General features: G+C 31.9%; 1 protein-coding gene across 1 annotated transcript in view; it reads left to right on the forward strand.

The window, feature by feature from the left end:
* Positions 1–9,885: 9,885 nt before the first annotated feature.
* LOC108973724 (troponin I) overlaps positions 9,886–14,314 on the forward strand; it is a gene marked incomplete in the record, with an annotated part of 28,807 nt that continues 24,378 nt past the window's right edge. Inside the window, 1 exon segment of the mRNA XM_018941170.1 lies at positions 9,886–9,995.

A 14,314-nucleotide genomic window follows, 5' to 3' on the forward strand; every position in this document is an offset into this window, starting at 1 on the left:
GGGTAGGTAGGTAGGTAGGGAGAACGATGCACTTAGGAATTAAGAAGGTCCATTATGAAACAACCGCAACTAAAATCATTGTATTATGTTCGCTCTAAACCGCCCAATGCTCCTGATTAGGTTCATCTATTGTTCATAAATGTGCAAGTTCCGAGACCCCGCACCGTAACCTTCGATCGACAGTTGTGATTATTTTCCTATGCACAACCTTGCATTCATAGAGAACATGTTATATATATACATACATATGTTGTATACATATTCTCTCATTCCCTTCGTAGTTCAATAATCAGTATGTATATATTTTATTGATGTTACGTTTGTCTGATGTTGAGCATATCAGGAATTGCTTTCTGCGAGGACCATCAATATACATAACATATTTGTTGATAAAATATCTACAATTAGCCGTATAGGTTGCTATCCTTCCTTTATTGGAATAGACAATGCTTAAGCGATTATAGCCTAATTGGCGCCAATTGGAAATTCTAGGTGTAGCCAGGTGCTTCTCCATTTGGTCTTTCCAACGGAGTGGAGGTCTTTCTCTTCCTCTGCTCCCCTGTGTTGAGCACTCTCAAAGTTGGAGTGCCGTTGCTTTTGCTTGGAGGATGAAGGTATGTGTAGAAGTTGAAGTGACGAAAGTTCTCTCAGCGCCATTCACTTGGAACTGACCAGAAACGATTCCTTTACATATGGCTCAAGCAACTCACGATCTCCAGTATTAGATCAAATATCCAATGGGTAGCCAAAGAACATCCATTAGGAGGCGAACTAAAGTGACATGGTGAATTATCCCTCCCCAGGGTTGAGTACTGAGTTTGGAACTCGCCACGTAAAAAACGTCCCAATGAAAAGGAAATAGTTTGGCTACCAGTATCTTTGGCAGAACAAAAAGGATTATATATTATATTGTATTATTTTATAGATTGATAGATTGGAAATATATTTCCAGATTCTTAACGGAGTCAATTAAGGTGTTATACCTGTATATAGTTAAAAGGCCGAAAAAACCGAATTTTCCAGATTTTTTTCAGAAAATTTTTAAATAATCATTCCAGAAATGTGTACACATATTATGGTATCTTTTAACTTTATTTTAAGACTTAGTATTGGTAAAAATATTCGTTTGGAAGGAACTAAAAGTAATCTACGGGAACTACTCTCAAAAAAGACGTTTTAGTGGGACCATTATAGCTCTGAACTGAGTCCTCTAAAATTAAAAAAACCAAACAGATTCCTTAAGCAACGTTTAACCTGGTAAATCAAAGGAATAAGCAAAATAAATTTTTTTGACGGTTTTTCCAAAAAAAAAAACATCGATTTTTGACCGAAATTTCGGCACATAATTTTTTATTAAAAAAATTTATATCGGTGCGAACAAATTTTTGTTTAATTACTAAAAATTATATCGAGTAATGCTAGTCACCGAAAGTTTGGAATATACTTTACAAGCACTCTAAAACGTCTTTTTAAATTTGCGTGTAACTTCGAAAATATTCATCGGACCGATAATAAATTTTCTGTGTGTATTCTTAAAAAGGTGTACATTAAGAAAATAAAATCAAAGCAAAATCAATTTTTCAAAAATTCTAACTGTATGGATTACATACTCACAGGAATTTAGTAATTTGACGACGACAGAGCCTTCCTCAAGGTGGTTACGTATACTTACGCAAAGCAAAATCCGGTTATAGTATCCAGTGAAAGTATGTATACCGACAGCTATAACTCAGTAGACTTTCACAAATAGGGAGTTAATATCCAACAAAATGAGTTTCTCTGGTTTCACAAAAGACTGTCTAAGTAGGTATGTACAATTGTGATGACCTTAGTTCCTAAAGCACTTGATTTAGAGATTTAGATTAGATAGAGCATTAGATTTACGATAGTTTCATTCAGATAATGATAAGGTTGTTAAAGTCCTCGAAATTTATACTAAGTTCCCTTTTTATACTCTAAACAGAGTATATTAGAAGGTTACAAGGGTGCCTCGAACAAACAACGGCCTATTTAAAATTTTTATTATTCCAAAAATACGTACATTAATAATAAAGATTTAGAGAAAACTTCAAAGGAAAATACCTAAAACTCGGCCTTTACCACGTCAGTCCCGCGTTGACAGCAGATCTTTTTACAACATTATCTGAAGTAAAAAAAAAATACGGCTTTTAATCAAGAAGACCGTAAACTAGGTATTGGACGAAGGGAAAAAAGTGAAAATTGCTTCATAAAAATATATAATTTTGGAGAAAATATCTCGATGATTTTTGGAAATAGCCGTTTTTCTCCAAGAAGCTGCTAATTTGTCTAGACATCGAATCACTATAGCATATAGCTGTTATACAAACCGACCGATCAAAATCAAGTTTTTGTTTAGAAACTTTTTTGTATGTTTGGTGAAGCCGAAGTTAAGGATTTTCTTTGTTTTCTTGCAAATTTTATTATACTCGTATCAATCAATATTCACGACATAGATTTAAAAGTATCCATATATGTTGAATATACATTTCTATATATGAAACAAATTTATTGCTGTGCATCCCAAAATATCTGCATCTACAAGCGCATTCAACATTTTCGCTGAACCATAAGTTGCTTAAGTGTACTAGCATTTTGATGGCCTTAACCCCAAACGTGAGTCAATTAAACGGCTGATGACGTCAAAACGATGACGTCACAACTGCAACGCCGTGCAACAAAATTTTCCACGCACATTCATTCAAAAATATACACATATTATAACAATATACATACATACATATATACGAGTTGAAGTGAACTAGGTCAAATGATTTTCAATACAAACAACACTCTCCTCCGCCGCAGGGGCGCATAGTGACGGCAGGCAATTGACGTTTAAATGCTCTCCACCAACTTTTCTCCCCACTTCATCATAGTGGATAGCTGATAACACGGTCATAGATGCCATATACAACAAATTCTATTTAAAGACCTATTAGAAAAAGTAAGTAAATATTATAAGCCATTATTTTAAACAATAAAAATATAATTTCCTTTCAATGTTGGGAAACATCTACTTTCGGATAGACACCGGAATGCATGTATGAGTATGTCTGTACTATATATTAACGATCTGTTGTTTAAATTTTTTCAAGAAGTTCTGTATCCACATTAAAGTATTTATAAATATATATACATACATATACCACAATAGCGTATATGAATTTAAAAATACTTATGTTTTACATACATACATATGTTCAGTGTATGTATTCTTCTATGTGCAAGTGGTTTCGTTGTTTATTTAAACAAACCGTATTTATAGCTAAACCATACATACACACATACATGGATTTTTATATCTGTGGCACATTACCGCCTACGCGTGAAAATTTTTGGTGAAAAAATCCGAAAACATTTGATTCGAATCTAGCGTAATGAAAAGGGGCTACGCCCGACTTAAGAAAGTCTAAAATAAAAGGAAAAACTTAAATATTATTTTATCGCTTTATATATTTTACAAATATATTATTAAGTTATTGTTTTTTACTTAACATTAAATTAATAAAAAAATAGGTTCGAAATAGAAAACTTTGTCTTGAGCCCGAAAAACTGAATTAAAACTAATTTTCAAATTTTTGTTGTGGATTGAAAAACTAAAAATATACTTGTATATATGTACATAGGTTGCCTTTTTATTTCGGGATTCGTAAACAAACACAAATCTTAATCATCAAAAATCACTATAGTGTTTTTTTCAAAATATTCTAAGATCTATACACTTTTGCAATTGTCGAAACACTTTTCTAGTGTAATTGAGGTATCTCCAAAGCATGCCTTTTGAACACATCTACCTCTATAGGTGTTGAAAAACTTTGACCTTTTTATTTTTTTTACGAACGGGAATAGATGACTCATAAAAACGATATTTTGGGTGCTCAAAAATGCAGTTCTTTTAGTAGATGTGTGAGAGCTAGCTTTGCCTTGGTAAAGTGTGATCCATCTTCGGCGGATGGTTTTTCTGATTTCTTGGTAGAACGATTCGTTATACCTATACCAGTCAGAACTTACTGTTTTGCATTATTTCAATGATATGGTTGGGACATGTCCAGTTTTTTATTAAAGGAATGCAACCATTTGCATGGAAGTGCTTATTGCGCGAACCACTTTTGTTAAATTCGGCTTATATTGAAACACTAATATAGTCGACTGCTGTTTACTTTCAACTCGAGCACTTAATTTTTACACAACCTGAAAATGTGTCAAAAAATTCCGGAATAATGATCCATCAAACCACGAATATCGAAAAAAAGCAATGAGCATCACCTTGATTTTTGGTTTTCGTGTTTTTGGTTTTCGGCTCGTTTTCCCATTCCGATGATTATTCACTTATTTATATGTCAAACTCATAAACACATGTCCACATGTCCCATCGGCAGCAATAATGCTCACCATAGATGTGTGATCGGAATTCGCAGGATCAAGCATGTCCAAGGAGATCTGCTTACGGTACAATTTTTGAAAAAAAACAAAAAAAAAATCAGTTTCATCGGGACGAGTCGAGCAAGAACGCGTTTCATACCCAAAATATCCACACAAATCATTCGAATGAGCTCGCGCGAGATGTCGAGTTTTCTTACCACATCTCTACCATTTGCCTGACGATTTTCAAGCACCAAATTCGGATCCCAGTTTAAATCTTCCCCCTTACACTAATAGTTTAAAACTTATAAATCTCCCGACACTCGCTAGTCGTAGGGATATGCTTGGTATAATATTTCTTGTAAAACTCATGAATGGGTCAGTCTGTAGTCCATCTCTTTTATCTGATATAATTTTAACGTTCCCGCTCGATCTACAAAGCAGTTTAGACCCTTACTTTTAAAATTTTCTAGAACAATTTTTGAGCTAAACGAACCATTCTGCCGCATATGTCATGATTTCAATTCTAATTCCAGCACATTTGATCTAACAGACTCACTCTTTACCATTAAAAAACTTATTTTATCTACTCTCAACAAGTAATATTTAAAAATTATAAACTTTAGTTTTAGTTCTAAATTTTGGCTGTTTAAATTTTTGTTTCTGTAACTGAGCAGCTTAAGATCACAACGCTTAAAACTCTCTTGCCTTTTATGACTCGGCTATTTCCGCTCATTCGCGGATTGCTCCCTTCGCGTCGGTTGGGCGGGAGGAGGGTAATCGTTGGGTATTATTATATATCCTTAACTTTTTAATTACATGTCTTCAACGATCTCTCGACCTTCTTTGAAGGTTTTATACTACTCTTAGGCTTGTATTTTTGATAAAACTGAATCACTGGATGCCTTTTCCAACATTCGCAACGATTCTGCATACGAAACAAAAGTTAAGACTTAAGCAGCTGTAGTAGACAAGTTCGTTGAAAGACATTTTTTTGAAATACCGTTTATCCTCGGAATTTAAATTATAATTTCCGCGTACGATTCAGCACCTGTCACATGGCATAGACGTATTTCGAATCACCGTAATTTCTTTCGCGCTGTTGACATGACCCTTTTTTGAGCGATTGACAAATTGTTTGATATCCAACGTGAACAAATTTTGCTTACATTCAAATGTTCATGTAATATTAAATGTATGCTGGTCCCACTAATGCCACTAAATTTAACTATAAGTCACATGACGCTCTTGCAACATAACATTAATAGTTTTCGCAATCAGAACTGATTTTGGACAATCTTTACGAAATCTATTTTAGAGTGACCTACGATTTCTATTACATTGTATATACATATATATTCGTATATATGACGAATTTTTGACAAATGTGATTTTTGTATGAACCAACATAATCAAAATAAGCCGCTATAAAAATTAAAGTCCACTTTACAATTTTGAACTTTATTGAATATTTTAAAAATATTACAAACAAGAATTTTTCAACTATTAGTAGCTACAAAGATATTACAGTAATATTTCTACCAAATTTCAAGTAAATCGACTGTTTGAAATATCGTGACGACCGCTTCGAAAAAATTAGTTTCGAAAATGCTAAACCAGCCGAGCTGACACAAACTAAAACGACTATAACTTTTGAAATAACTGAAATTTTGAATAAATATTTTTAAAAGATATTTTTGAATATCTAAGCTATAGAAATATAAGAGCGATTTTTACAAATATCTAATCCAGTATAGATTTAAAGCGAGTTGTGCTCTTCTGTTTCTATATTTGCTTCCATATATAGCGATTTCCATATCTCCACAGGTTTACAAAAAACTATTAACTATCAAAACTTTTGTGTTCTAAACTTTTTTTCAATTCAGGACGCTCTAAGAATTTTTTTATTAAACTTGTTGAATGCCTTATTAAATTAAAAAAAAAATTAAATAGAAAATAAAACGCCAGCGATTCGATAGAACTTTACAAATTCGTAAATAAAATACTATATGAGCTCTATAAATCATGCTTTTGACATCCTGTTATTGTTTTAAATATATCAATATATGTATACTGTAAAATATTAGATGTTTAATTTTATTTTTTTGGATCATCTGTCTTCATACATACATATGTGTTATTTTTATTAATTTATGTAAATATGTCACCCCATTTTGAATGGAACTGAATTCGTGCTACCCACCTGCGCAGCAATTATTTTGTGCCTCATGAAAGGCGCTTCATATCTATATACACTCTTAAATACATAAATATTATTTTTTCAGCGATAACTGTGCAATATGCATTCAATACTAATGAGCTGCTACAAATTGGCCAGCAACGGTCAGCAGTCATTGAAGACTGGCGAAATGTTTAGCTTTCACTGAAGATCGCTTGTTTATTCTACTTACATATATACACATGCACTTGATGTCAAGTCACTCCACATTTCTATTGTTAATAAGAGGGCTATATAGTACATATTTTTGAGATGACGAAAACTGCAGCATTTCATATAGGCATACTTAAGCATTGTTGTATATGTTTCCATATCCATTTGGCATATAAAATAACACAAATATTAGGGTGTGTTTCACTTCTCAAAAATAGCTTTGAATACAGAAATTACATCCAAAGTAAACAGAACTTAAAAAAAACAGAACAAATGGTTTTTTTTTTCAGAAAAATCGATTTATTTTATTCAAAATAGTCTCCTGTGATACAATACAGCTTGCACGGTCCAAAGGCATGTCAAACGCGTGCTTTAGCTCGTTGGCCGGCAAGCCTTTTGAATGGCCTCTACGTCTGCATAACGCTTCCTTTCATGGGAAAATGCACTTTTCCGAAAATAAAGAAGTCGCAAATGTGATTTTTGGTCAAACAATCTTCCTTCGAATGTTGGATTCTGAGCAATTTTTGGTCGTCAGTCATTTTGTGCGAAATAATTCGTAAGCCCAAATATTCAGTCAAAATGCGATAAATCGATGTTTTGGTTTTGTTCAATTCCATTTCCATGAATCAATGATGATTTCGGCTGATTTTCGATGAATTCACGCACAGTTTCGATGGAGTTTCCGGTGATCACGGATTTTAATTGGAACATATGTTGCTCGTCATTTATGTCCTTACAACCACTTTGAAAACGTTGAAACCACTCGTGCACTCTGTTATGGGATAGGCAGTCATCACTATAAACTTCCATCTCCATGAGAACTTTCGAAAACCGGGGGCTGGCAGTGAGGAAGATTTTTCTGCTTAAAATTATTTCAAATCCGAAAAAATCCGAAAAAACCAAACAGTTTTCACAAAAGTAATGATAAATCCAGTAGTTAATCGAAAGAATACTTTTTTTTTTACAAAATGGCGGTTTCTCAAAAAAAAAAAAAAAAAAAAAAAAAAAAAAAAAAAAAATTAAAAAAAAAAAAAAAAAAAAAAAAAAAAAAAAAAAAAACGGTTTTGTGACCGAAATTTCTGCCTTAAATTGTTTATAAAAAAAAAAAATTAAAATCTTCGATTAATTACTAAAAAATATATTAAGGAAGTTTGTGCTAAAATGTGAGACTAATTGCTTTAGCGATTTTCGAGTAATGTACTTGTACTTTCCAGCGCTCTGAAATGAATTTTCAAATTTGTGTTTAACTTCGAAAATATTTACCGGAACATTATGAATTTTTCTGAGAGTTCTCTTAAATGTATTTACATTGAGAAAATAGAATAAAAAATCGAGTTTTTGAAAATTTGGTTATGGCCCCAAAAATTAGTCTGATTTCAACAAAAAATTGGATTTTGTTTGAAAAAAAATTAAACTTCAGTGTCGTTTCTGAAAAATTTGCCTCACTAACCCAAGAAAAGCCAAAAGACGCGTTTAAAGTTTTAAAAGCCGATTCAACTTGTTCTAAAAATGTATACTTTGTTCCTTTTTCCGAAACTATTTGGAGATCAAACCAACTTTTCCAAAAATTTTCGTAAATATTTGAACACTCAATGTATATTCAAAGAAAAAATTGATTTTTTTTGTTAATTCAAAACTGGGTATTATTCCTTAACTTGATAATAGCATGATCTATTCAATCCTAGATCTAAGTACGAATCATAAGATCGAATATAGTTGTGAAAAGTCCGTTTTGCTTTTTACTTAAAAAAAACACATTTCGTCTTGAAAATAGTGAAGATATTTCTATATTTATAAAAAAAATTTAAAAATTATTCGGTTCTAATTGACTTTTAAATCTCTCTTACATTCATCTTTATATTTGGAAACTGTATTTTTCTATACCCTGAACAAATACATTAAATTTGCTACGCTGTGTGTAAGAAACGTCGAAGGACAAAAAAGTTTATTAAATAAAAATATATATTTAAATGATCAGTATAATGAGCTAAGTTGATCAAATCTCTAATCAATGCCAAATTGCTTGAATATATCTTCTCAAGAACTTATCAATCAGTCTGTATGGCTGCTAAATGCTAAAGAGATACGATATTGATTGTCTCGACAAATTTATAGCTTCTTTAGGAGGAAAGGACGTGCACAAAATTTCAGATCGATATCTCAAAAACTGAGCGACTGGTTTGCGCATATACAGACATACACCCGGAAAAGGCTAAATCGACTAAGCTGGTCATATTGATAATATATATAGGGTTCATAGGGTGACCATTCGAATATACCCTATTTACTGTGTAAATTGTATTGTATTTACTTTGAATTCCTCCTGGTCTACTATATGTGCCATAGACCCGTAGGCGAGTTGCTGGCGAATGTAAAGTATATGGAATATATTTATGTACTAACACATTCATATTAAATAGCTTTCATTGCAAAATCTTAATTTTCTCTTGTGAGTTTTCTTTAATTTAAATGAAATCACACAAAATAAAATGTTCGACATCTATTTCGGTGTATTCGCTATTTTTAGACGCCGTGCCCAGATACCAAACGCACATACTGTGTGCATCGCACTGTGGATACGGCATCTAACATATTCACGGAATGTTCATATGTATATACATATATGTTTGTAATATACCTATGTAAGTACATACATACTTGTATGTATAATTCGCTAAGATATTAGAGACCAAATGTTAACGGTAAAATGAAGAAAGTCTGAAGAAGATATGATGGACCGACAGCCGAAGTTTAGCATTCGTATTTCATTTGTTAGAGTTCGGCAGCGGCATTAATGCATCGTTGAAGCGTTTCCAAAGTTTACCGCACACTGCCAAAAACTCGGAGAAGTTTATATACGCTCACTACCCACGTACTATGTGGACTTGAGGCAAGCATATGTTCCCATATAACTGCATATGCCAGTGTGGAACGTGAGAGCGCGGCGAATTCGGTTTCGCCACAACATAAAATGCTATGCAGTTGGCTAATACAAGCCGTTTTTTTTTTTTTTTCTTTGCGTTTTTATTTCTGCTTTTGTTCGTTTCGACAACAATTTTGCGCTGTTGGCCAAGCCTACGCAAGAAAAATGATCTGGTGAGCGAATTCTGATCGAAATATAGTCTGCCGTGGATCGTCGGACCGTTCAGTCTTTTTCCGTTCGAACAGTGTTCTCCGATCTGTGAGGTTGCTCGCACACCTATTTTTTAATTCCTTTAAGGTGAGTGCTATCAGCTGCTGTGGCTGAGTAAAAGGAGTGCAGATGCTGGAACTTAAATTTTTTTTTTTTTTTTTTTTCAAAATTTTCTTTGAGCTGTGTGGCAACGCAAATGGAAAAATATACGATATTTACATGTATTAAACTTTAAAAAGGAGCAAATGTGTAATAATGACGACGAAAATGCATACACTGCAATAAAAATTAACGTTTTATGTGAAGTGAAGACTTAAAAGATTAAAAAAAAAAAATTAAAAAATTATTAAAATAAAAAGACTATACTTATTAGCTGAAAAATTAAGTGTATCTGTTATATATATATTTTTAAGTGTACCACGTTCGGATATCATAGCAATTACATAACCCTCTTTCATTATAAAAATATATTCGAATACGTTTATGAAAACGTACGAAATTGCGGTTCGGTTACATACCGTTGAAGGATACGCGCATGCATACACACACGCGGCAATATATACAGAAAACTCGCATATACTAAGAAAAGCACAAATATATTAACTTAATCACGTTTACATATATACATGCACATACACACATACACAGAAATAAACATAAACACATACATATTTACAATACATATAAACTATATACACACTCATACTCATACACAACTCTCTAACTCACGCAAGTAAGGCGTTCACGAAAATAAAAATTAAAAAATAGTACAGATTTTTACTAAAAAGTACGATTCCTTAGCGCTCAAGTTAACTCAAAGCATTATTAGCAACGCTAAATCGGTTGTGTGTAGCGCTGCCAATGTATGTACCTATGTATATGTATGTCTGAATATGTACGTATATATATTATATATGCAACTTAGTCTGAAAATAGAAAATTTCTCTATACGCCAGCTAAGTGGCTGCCCAAAGTATACAAGCGCTAGAGCCGAAAACTGATCGTGTGTGCGCCAGCATAGCAAATTGTGTGAACAAGAGGAAATGCTAAGAATTTTCCGAATTCTATTAACTCACATACAAACATGCTTATTTACTTCGATTAAAACTATAACATTCGCTTTATGTTCAGCCTGATCTTGGTACTCAGTAAGCAAATATGTTGAAATACATATTGCATGTCTGAAATGTCAGCTATCATGACAGCTAAGGAGTAATGCGAAAAATCATACGGGGTATAAAATATTCTTGTGTGATCTAGTCATCACAATATCCGCTTGCGAAAGATTTTGGGAAATTTTTTAATCTTGAAATTTTATTATAATTTTAAATTCATGAGCCTTTATTTAATTTTTTAGCATAAAATATTTCGTAAAAGAAATATTTCATAAAAACATCTCATCACATAAAATTCAAAATATCGTAACATCAATTTCATTAGTTTACAGGGGACGCAACAACGATATAATAGAAACCACTCATATTGAAACAAAATTTGAGTTTGGTTATAGAACTGGTTATGTATTGGTTATAACAGCAAAAGCTGAAAATTTTATTATATATGAAATATGCAGTCGTGAATCGAAAGCAATAAAAAACTCAATTTCGTTTCTTTGCATTTTGCATTTTAGATGACGATATGTTGCATAAAAACTTTATTCTTTCAATTAAACAAACCCGAATATAAATTTTACTTTTGAGTGGCATTTCAAATTGACCGCAATTATTATTTTGATATAACTTAACTTTATATTTATTTACTTTTTAAATAAGGGGTACAAAAATTGGTCCATTACACATAAGAACTTCTTCATATAGTGCATATGGTGTCAAAAGTTTTGGAAACTCATAAGTAATGCCGTTGAAGACACTAGAGCGGAAATATTCAGAGATTTTTTTGTTTAATATTTGTTAACAAGAAATAAGCTTCGAACACTCGCTCACCAATGTGATCTTCCCAATCCTTAACGACTTTTTACTTATACACAGACTTCGAAGAAGTTCGACTTCAGTACATATAATAATATTCGGTTGCTGCCGTATTTTCCGCGGCTAAAGAAGGTATACATTTACTTTAAATTAAAAAAAAAAAAAACTGTATATTCGATGGTATAAAGCTTCGGTTAGGCTGCTAAGCTTAGGAGCCACGCAGAGACCAGTTTAGGTACTTTTCGATACCAGATGGAGTTCTGTTACAAAGTCCGTGAGGAGTAGTCATCCTTTAGTATGAATTTTGACGTGAATTTCAACATATTCTGAAGCCTCACTAATTATTTTCTAAACCCTCAATCACAATTTTTTTGATTTTATAGAAATTTAATCAGAATTTTTTTCGATGGCATAGAGCTGAAATCAAATTGTCATTTGTCAAAAAATGAGAATACACTATTTGACTGACGAGTCAAATTAACGAACTATTGACAGTAATTATATGCTTAAAGCAGTTTGCGAGAGAATTTTGATGAAAGTTTTGAACTGCGACTACAGCGAACGTAAAAAAGTTCATTTACGTTTACATTTACATCCAAATCTAAATAGAAATAGAATTATAAGAAAGTTCAAGCTAGATTTGTTTACATTATGTAAACAAAGGCTTGATAAAGCAGAAAATAGATCACAAAAAACCCTCTCAAAACCAACCAGCAAAGAACGATATTAAAAATGAAGCATACTTTTCAACGCGCTAAATCATAAAGCCACCGTTTTAGAGCTATTAACATTTTTTCTGAAATAATCACAATATCTAATAACATCGCTAACAGTTTCTACTCTCAAATTGGAAAAATATGAATATTTTTTTATTGGTAAATACATTATACTCAATTTATACCGCGCTTTACATTTCAAAATTCGAAAATCATTATTATAAATCATTATATATTTAGTAATATATTTTTGGCACAACAATGGCCTTTATCACCCCAATGTGATCACATACGTATACATATTTGCCTGTACGTTAGTACATATGTATGCTTGTCTCTACGTATTTAAAAATTAATGTCTTTCATATGCTTACGTGCTAGAATTTTATTTTCTCAGTCTAATTAATTGTAGGTAAAAAAACAAAATTAGCCACACACGCCTACATACATACGTACAACGTTAGCTACAAATGGGCGAGTAGGTGTTAGGTGACGTTAACCAAACACCGGGCGAATTTTATTCTTTCTTCAAGGAAATAAGCCAAATTATTTTTGGCCTACAAATTCCTACAATAACTCAGCTCACTTTTAAAGCAAATATTTAAACAAAAGATTTCACAAGCGCAAACAACACGTACAAATCTTATTTATTAATGTCATGGCTATATTTATAAGCAAAACTACATATGTGTTTGATGTTGCAATAATTTTTGTGCGGCAAATATTCGTCAGTGGCAGTAATATAAATAAATATGTCGCATTTGAGACTCAAATAAATTGTGAACATAAGAAAGATATTCAACAAAATTTGTCTGCTATGCAAATAGTAGAAATATTTAGAAAAATTCAGACACAAATGTAATTTTATTTATTTGAAAGTGCTCTGCACTATTTAAAAACAAATTTATATTGTACAATTGAGAGTTGGGTCTTAGCAATTTTATATGCACCTATTGAAAGATATATGTATGTATTGTTAAAAAAAGTATTTGTTTCCTAAAAATATTTTTTTTAATATTTTTGTTTTAATATTTGCTTTTTAATTTATATATTTTTTTATGCTAATATAATATTATAAAGTATATATATTTTTTTTCAAAACATAGGTGATTAAAAATTAAGAAATATATACTGAATTAAAAAATAAATGTAATAAAGAATATTATAATCCAGAGTGAAGGGTGAAATTCATAAATAATACTCTGAGAAGCTCGTCCTTTCATAGAAAAAAAACTTCCTTAAAATTACTTCTCATTAAATTTTGATTTCGTTCACAAAATGTTTTCAAATATATAGCAGTAGGAGGGATCGTATTTTCTTTATGAAAAACTGTAAAGCAGCACGTAACTATTCACGAATACGTAATATTATAAATATATCAAAGCAGCAACAATACATATTGATACATTTACTAGCGCAAGATTCGATCGTAAGAAGGCCGAGTCACAGATATTTGCAATTTACGAATTCTCTCCAAACGAATACCATTGCACACTTACGCATATAAATCTCTCAATAAAGCTGAAGACAGAAAAAAAACATACTTCCAGTACAACAATAAAAATTCACATATACAGTGCCACATATACGTATAAACGCACTCTTAGTTTTAATTTTGCTAACTTCTCTCTTTCTTTGCATTGCACTAATTACAACAAATTCTCTCTCATATTGTTTGTTAAACTAATGGAATTTCGTATTGAGTGCAAATCCCCACTTTTGTTGTTGTTGTTATATTTAAATCGTTGCATTTTAAATCAAA

The sequence above is a fragment of the Bactrocera latifrons genome, unplaced genomic scaffold, assembly GCF_001853355.1.
Source record: "Bactrocera latifrons isolate USDA-ARS-PBARC rearing strain unplaced genomic scaffold, ASM185335v1 scaffold_5, whole genome shotgun sequence".
In the NCBI taxonomy this organism is placed as follows: Eukaryota; Metazoa; Arthropoda; class Insecta; order Diptera; family Tephritidae; genus Bactrocera; species Bactrocera latifrons.